The sequence below is a fragment of the Rutidosis leptorrhynchoides genome, chromosome 3 (genome assembly GCF_046630445.1).
Source record: "Rutidosis leptorrhynchoides isolate AG116_Rl617_1_P2 chromosome 3, CSIRO_AGI_Rlap_v1, whole genome shotgun sequence".
NCBI lineage: Eukaryota > Viridiplantae > Streptophyta > Magnoliopsida > Asterales > Asteraceae > Rutidosis > Rutidosis leptorrhynchoides.
In genome coordinates this window covers 670,395,971-670,404,614 of record NC_092335.1, presented here as the reverse complement: position 1 = coordinate 670,404,614, position 8,644 = coordinate 670,395,971, and positions in this window count along the sequence as shown.

Here is an 8,644-nt window from a genome sequence, read left to right as displayed (position 1 = left end):
CGTTATAACAACGTCTTACTAATTACATATGAATCATTTTAAGATATTGATACACTATATATAAACATGATAAATTATAAGTAAACATATCATTAAGTGTATTAACAATGAACTACATATGTAAAAACAAGACTACTAACTTAAAGATTTCGAAACGAGACATATATGTAACGATTATCGTTGTAACGACATTTAAATGTATATATATCATATTAAGATATATTAATACATCATAATATCATGATAATGTAATAATTTAACATCTCATTAGACATAATAAATAATGAGTTAACAACATTTAACAAGAACGTTAACTTAAAGGTTTCAAAACAACACTTACATGTAACGACTAACGATGACTTAACGACTCAGTTAAAATATATATACATGTAGTGTTTTAATATGTAAGTGTGATATTTTTAGATTATCATTTCTTGATAATCTAGGTGTTGTCCTTTTAACCTTGTCGATAAAATTAAGGTTATGGTTTGTTTTAAAAACGAATGCAGTCTTTGAAAAACGTCTCATATAGAGGTCAAAACCTCGCAAAGAGATCAATTAATATGAAACGTTTATAATCGATACGAACGGGACATTTCACAAGTATCGTTCCATTCGCTTAAATTCAGGGGTAACCATCATGGGGCACATCAAAGCTAACTCTAAATACCTTCGGTTATAGCCATCATGGTCGGTTCCCACAACCTTCAGCTCCCAAAACTCAGCTTCCATTTTCTGAATCTCCGTTCTGGGGCAGTACTCCTCGATCATAGCCCCTTTGAATTCCTCCCACAGGGTATCATAAGCCTCGTTAATTCCTTTAGCCCGAGCAAGCGTGTTCCACCAGGTTAAAGCGCCGTCCGACAGAGTACATGAGGCGTACTTAGTTTTGTTCACTTCTGACCAGTTGCTCACACGGAACACAGCTTCCAACTTCTCAAACCATCTCGTCAGTCCGACTGGACCTTCAGTACCACTGAAATTATGGGGCTTGCAGCTTTGGAATTCCTTATAGGTACACCCGTTCTGAACAGCTGGGTTGGCCGGTGGAGCTGGAGTAGGGTTGGCATTCGCCATAGCTACGGCTACTCGAGCAGCAATCATTTCCTCAATCTGTGCCGCTGTGGGTGTTTCCCTTGGGACTCTTCCATTTTCCATTGTTCCTCTGAACAAGAGTTTCGACTCAAGTCAAAATCCAACATTCCATAATATTATAGCATAAGGCACCCAGTATGGAACACAACACACAATTAATTAAGTAAAGCAACCAGATACAGATACCACGAAATCATTATACAGTAGCGTAAATAGAACACCGTACAAAATTTAAACAACATTAAGTTCTATCATTAATAAGAAAGTTGCATACATCCGTATAAGGTTCGTACAATACATGAGTAAAACATGAAACTACCAACGAGATTACATAACGAAATCTAATACAATAGCCCTATGGTGATGGAGGGTAAATGATGTTCATCAGTTGGGACATCTGATCCTCGAGCTCAGTTACCCGAGCACGGAAGGCATGCACTTCCCTTGTCAGTTCCTCGACGACGGGGGATGTTGGCGGGGCAGGCGGTGAAGATGGTGCTAGTGGTGCAGGTGGTGCTGATGTAGACGGCACAATACGGGTGGTCTTATGCACGAATGCATCGGCGGGATACGGTACGACCCTCTTATGGGCTGTGACCCTAACCAACTGTCCATGTGCATCCACGAACGGTCTTCCTCCGTTAATCCCTGGGATAACGGTACCATCGAAATGATACCGCTTATTCGGCGGGGTAGAGGGCGGCTGCACGGGCTCCTCCTCAGGGTCATCCTCGGAATCCTCCTCGGGGTCCTCCTCGCTGGAGTCGTCGGACGATGAATCGTCTGAATCATCTGAAGGTGGATCTGCCCGGCCGGTGGTCATAAGTCGATATCTGCCTTATGGAATCGGTACAACACGTCCATCAGCGGTGCGTCTAGCCCAATGTCCATGCTCGTTACGGAAAGGACCGTCTCCATTTCCCCCAGGAATCACAGTACCACCGGGATGGTGCTGTGGCTCTGGGAGTCTAGGGCTGGGTGATACTGGAATCTCCTCTGGATCCTCATCCCCGTCTGAGACGTCCATAAGGTCAAGCACGAGTCCACTGGAAGTTGAATCGCCAGAGTCATCGAACGGTAGCGGTGAATCAGCAACAATCGTAGGCGAGGCAATAGTCGTCTCTGAGTCACTCTCTAAGTCAAAGGTCATGGACAGCATGTCTGTCATCTGAACAAGAAAAAATAACTTTTTTCATGTCAGTAAGACATATAGCAAGCACGTAATTAGGCACTACAGCATCCTAGCAGTACATGACATGGTAATGAAAACAGTTCTAAACAGAAGTAACATGCAAAAGCAGGTAGTAGCATGCAGTAGCGAGAATAAGCAGTAGCATATAGCAAGTACACATAGTAGTAAAAGTAAGCAGTAGCATGCAGTAAGTTCCGCAGAAACAGTTAAACAAGCAAGTTGTAGATTAGTCCTATTAGCGAATCCTACTCGGCTCGGTCAAGACTCACTAATGCAACCTAATTCCCTACAACCGATGCTCTGATACCAAATGTGACGCCCCGTACAAAACCATCGTGTACGATTCGTCAACAACAGGATCTTTACATGGTCAAGTGCTACATGCTGTTTGAAAACCAGTTTTGCATTCATAAAAAGATAGCGTTTACAAAAGATAACGTGAAACAAAGGTCGTTACAAGGCAATATTTAAAAATAACATAAGTTACGAATGCAAGATAAAAGTTTCATGATTGAGACATCTCTAAGTAATGCAGCGAAAATCTAACACAGCAGGTCCATAACAGCAAGTCTATAACAGCAAGTCTAATAGCGGAAGCAACATCGTCTAAGCACCTGAGAAATACACACTTAAAAGTCAACACGAATGTTGGTGAGCTATAGTTTGTAATCAGTAAAGTAATGTAGACCACGAGTTATCGTATTCAAAATAGTATGAAAAGTATATGCTTATTCGTGGGCACCCGGTAACTAACTTAACGTAATAGTAATACCCCCTAAAAAGTACACTTGGCGAGTGCGTATGTCCTCGAAGTATCAAACACCCGTTAAATGCTAGCGCGACTAGCCCGAGTGGGGATGTTAAACCCTATGGATCCATATCTAATATTCGCGTTCACCTGGTAAAGAAAAATCAACGGCGACAATATTAGCTAGATGTCTTGATCGAGTTACAGGTGGTAAACGTACAAAAGGTGGTGAACATCTTGCTCGGTGCATTCACTGAATATCCTATTAGTTTTTAAAAGGAAAGAAAAATTATATAAGTTATCCAATTAATAGACTTTTCTAATTTTGCTCACGTTTCGAATAGCCAAAAGATGCAGCAGAGGAGCAGGATTCGTTTGGTCTCAATATAATTGAGTACTGTTTGGCTCCAATAACCCGGTCCACGTACAAATCCAACTATTACTACAAACCAGAAAATTTTGATGTCTATCAATTTAACCACTTAAAATAAATTATCGTAATTTAAAGAAATTTAGATAAGAAATAGAATAAAAATCTATGTCCTAAAAACTAGAATGTCGAGAAATAAGAAAGAAAAAGAGCGCGTCGAAAAAGGTCGAAAAAGAAAAGGGTTTAAAAATAAAAGGCGTCGAAAAAGAAAAAAAATGACTATAAAACTTTAAAACACTCGACTAACCCAAACTTATTACTATCACTAACTTAAAATTAAAATTGCAAATTCAGATTACTAATTGGAGTGATAATTGATACATAGGTAAAAGGCGTCGAAAAATAAAAATAAGAAAGTAGTGCGTCGAAACTTAAGAAGGAACTAAAAACTAAAAATTAAAAGTTGCGTCTAAAAATATTAAAGCTTACAAGTAAAACTATATCCCAAATGGCAATATCTTTAAAAAAATATTAAAACTTAGATAGGCGTCGCAAAATTCTAAAGCACCTAAATCTTAGTCTAAAGAGAAAGCACTTAAGGGATTTTACGGCAAAGCCTAAAAATCTAGAAGTAAAAAATAAGCTACGGCAAAATACTAGAACTTAAAACTAAAAATGAGCGAAAAATACAAAAATTACGCTAAAAACGAATAAAAAGGGACAGAATATAAAAATAAACTAAAAGTTGTAAAAAGTACAATTTTTATAAAAATATTATTTTTATATTATTTATTTTATAAAACTATTAATTTTATAAACTAATTAAACAAATTAAACTTAAAATACAAATTAAATAAATAAAACTAAATTAATTAATTATTTAAAATACTAACCCTAATTAGGGTTTAATTAAATAATAATAATAATAATAATTACACCGTAATTAATGCAGAATAGGGTTTCTGTGTGTCAGGGTGGCTCCGCGAGTCGCGGTGCTACGTACCAGAAAAACTCCGCGAGTAACGGGGTTTGAAAATTCAAATGAGGTGCAGGTATAAATTCGATAGTTTCAGTTTTTTTTTATATATATTTTTTCCTATTTTTAATTTAATTAATATATTTATATAAATTTAATAAAACTTATATTTTAAAAACTAAAATAGAAATAAAGATACTTATAATTTTATAAATAAAAATCTTAAAAATAAATTTATATATTTATTTTTTTTATTCGGTTTTTAATTTTTTATATTTTTTTTAATATTTAAAAAGTATATATTTTACAAAAACTAATTAAAACTTAATAAAAAAAAATTTTTATGTGTGTGGCGTTTCGCTTCGGCGTTCCCCGGCAGCGGCGCCAAAAATACTTGGTGCTATGCGAGGTGTATATGAAATAGCTTATATTTTACTAGGAAAAACTATTAAAGACGATACAATTTTACACAAGATATTTATTTATTTATAGAATGGATATACTTAAACCTTGCTACAACACTTATAGGCAGTGTACCTAATCGTACAGTAGTGTAGTTTTTAGTAAGTCCGGTTCATCCACAGGGAATATTTTAAACAAAGCTTAACGCTATATTAGTTTTAATTTATAAAAAACAAATATATATAAGTAATATTATTATTATAAAAAGGGGGTTTTTACCGTTTAATGACCGGTTTGTCGATTTTAAAACTTAGTCGCAGTTAAAACCTAATGTAAAATATTAAAAATAAATATAACTTAATTTAAAGCGTAAAGTAAATAACTATAATGAAATTGCGATAAATAAAAGTGCGATAAAATAAAATTGCGATAATTAAAAAGTACGATAATTAAAAGTGCAATTAAATACAATAACAATAAATAAAAGTGCGATAATTAGAAGTGCAATTAAATATAAAATAAAGGAAATTAAATATGAAATAAAAGAATTATGCTTATTTAAACTTCCGTAATCATGATGTTTGACGTGTTGATTTTAGTTTTATGCCCATGGGTTAATTGTCCTTTGTCCTGGATTATTCAATATGTCCGTCTAGCTTTTGTCCATAACAGTCCATCAGTCATAAATATAAAGTGCGAGTATCCTCGTCAAATTATCCTTATATCCAAAGTCAAATATTCCAACTAATTGGGGACTTAAACTGTAACGAGGTTTTAATACTTTGTTTAATAATTACACCAGGTTATCGACTGCGTGTAACCCAAGGTTTTAATACTTTGTTATCAATTATGCCAAGTGTCCTTGTACATAATTTCACCCCTGTTTTAATAATTCTAGTGGCTATTAATCCATTCCCGTGTCCGGTTAAATGAACGATTATTCGTACATATAAATATCCCGCACATCGTGTCCGATTGAGTGTATATGGTTATTTATAGGGACGTCCAATTGTAAATCTTTATATTAAAATTAACAAACTATCATTTAGTTAAACAAATATAAAGCCCATTAATAGCCCATAGTCTAATTTTCACAAGTGTCGTTCTTTTGTTCAAACCTCAATTATGGTACAAAGCCCAATTACCCAATTTTAGTAATTAGCCCAACATCATGATTACTTCGTTTTAAATAAGCATAATAATAACTTAGCTACAAGACATTAAATTAAAAAGGTTGAACATAACTTACAATGATTAAAAATAGCGTAGCGTTACACGGACAGAATTTCGACTTACACCCTTACAACATTTGCTAACATACCCTTATTATTAGGATTTAAAATTAAAATTAAAATTAAAATATAAATATATATATATATATATATATATATATATATATATATATATATATATATATATATACGTTTACGTAGGATGGAAGAAAAAGATATATAAAACGTTCAGAATGCGCGAGCTTTTATAGGCATTTTTGTCCAGGACAGCTCCGCGAGTCGCGGTATTTTTGCACTACAAACTCCGCAAGTCGCGGAGTTCGTAAATCCAGCTCACACAAGTTTGGATCCTAGTCTGCCGACAGTTTTAATATATAAATATAATATATATATAATTTATATAATTAATTATATATATATTATATTTATATACATAGTTAACTTGTAATTTTTAGTCCGTTGCGTCGAGCGTTGAGAGTTGACTCTGGTCCCGGTTCCGGATTTTCGAACGTCCTTGCGTACTATTTTATATCGTGTACTTTGCGTTTTGCGTCTTGTACTCTTGTAATTTCGAGACGTTTCTTATCAATAATTGGAACCTCTTTGATTGTATTTTGTACTTTTGAGCTTTTTGGTCGTTTGCGTCTTCAATTCGTCGAATCTGTCTTTTGTCTTCACCTTTTATTATTTAAACGAATATCACTTGTAAATAGAACAATTGCAACTAAAAGCTTGTCTTTCTTGAGGAATAATGCTATGAAAGATATGTTCGTTTTTAGCATTATCAGAGATCGAAACAAAAGGCTGACTTCGGACAGCTGTTACGACCTCTATACAAATCAAAAACACGCGTATTCAGTGGATATGGCTCCGTAAGTGAGTCCTCTAACCGCTGACCAATTTTCAGAACCTAACTCGCCTTCGTTTGACCGTGGCGACGGTTTAAGTGCGAGTAGGTCAGAAATTTTAGCACAACGTTACAAAGGCGTAGTGTCTTTCGGAAGGCCATAAATCCTAAACCGTATATTGAATTAAGACGAGGCCTAAACAAAAAGTCATCTACTTGAAACAAACTAACTAAAAATCAGTTTTCCAGAAGTCCAGGAATCTGATCAGATCCCAAAAAACAATAAACAAGTGCTCTGGTGTAGTTCTTGGTGCTTGATGATCATCACGGTCCTCATCCTTGATGCTTGTAGCTTCAAGTGTACAACTCATTGATGGGTTAGCATCACCTTGACCAAGATTCAACCATCAACACACAATATGTTAAGACCAAGTAAAAACACAACTCATTTATGATGAACCAAGGTTACATCATATTCTTAGCCTTAACACAAATACAAGTCCTATTTACAACTAAAGCTACAAACTTTACTTCAATCAAACAAGTATGAACACAATCTTAATCAAATAAAGTGATGGAACCCTAAGCTATAGAGCTTGGATCCTTTTCACACAAGTTATAAGATTACAAAGCTAGAAAGCTTGAATCTTTGGTGTTCTTGAAGGCCTTGAAGCATAAAGCTTAGATCTTCAAGTTACATGAAGACCACAAACACAAGTTTTGATCTTTATAACATAATAATGAGATCATAAGTTAGAAAACTTAGATCCAACAAAAGAAATGAAGATTCAAAGCTAGAAAGCTTGAATCTTGGTTGTTCTTCAAGATCTTGAAGCATAAAGCTTGGATCTTTAAGTTACATGAAGATTACAAACACAAGTTTGAATCTTTATAACAAAATAACAAGATTAAAGCTAAAAGATTTAGATCTACAAAATAGGTGAAGATTCAAAGCTAGAAAGCTTGATGTGACGATCGCACCAAATCCATATGGACAAACACATCATTCATCAATTTCATTGCGAGGTATTTGATCTCTATATGATACGTTTTGTAAACATTGCATTCTTTTGAAAAGGCACACCATAAATGAATATTTAAATCAAAGGTTTTCGACATCTGATGATATCTACATATAGACAATCACCGTAAATAATAGTTTATAATGGTACTTCCGTTGACAATGCAATCAAAATAAGATACATGGTGATGATTTGGTGAATGCAACGTTTCCTTGAAAATTATGCCATGTAAGACTCCATGCACATAGCTTGTCTAACATATAAGCAAACTGCGGAAGACTTCTAGGGAACCTGAGAATAAACATGCTAACAAGTGTCAACACAAAGGTTGGTGAGTTCATAGTTTTAATGTTTTGCATAATCTGTACATAAAGGTGGATCACAAGATTTCAGTTGTTTCAAACATGCAATTAAAAAGGGAGCAAATGAAACTCACCTTAGCAGTACATAAAGTTGTTCACCGAAATGTGATCGAAACTCGGAATACCAAATAACCATAGATCTCAACCTAGAGAGCATATGTTGGTCAATAAATGTCTACCAAGCTAGGTCTGGTCATAGTGTATCATAATCCTAATGCTCGAGATCGACATACAAAAGTTATCCAAAGTTGTTTCAAAAAGTCAATTTTGACAATAGTTCAACAAAACGAGACGTGCTTTATATAAGAATTCATTTACTCGGCTAGTAATATTTAAAAATCCATTTTATCAATCTCGTAAACAAGTTGTTTAAATCTTAATTGCAGATTCAAAAGCAA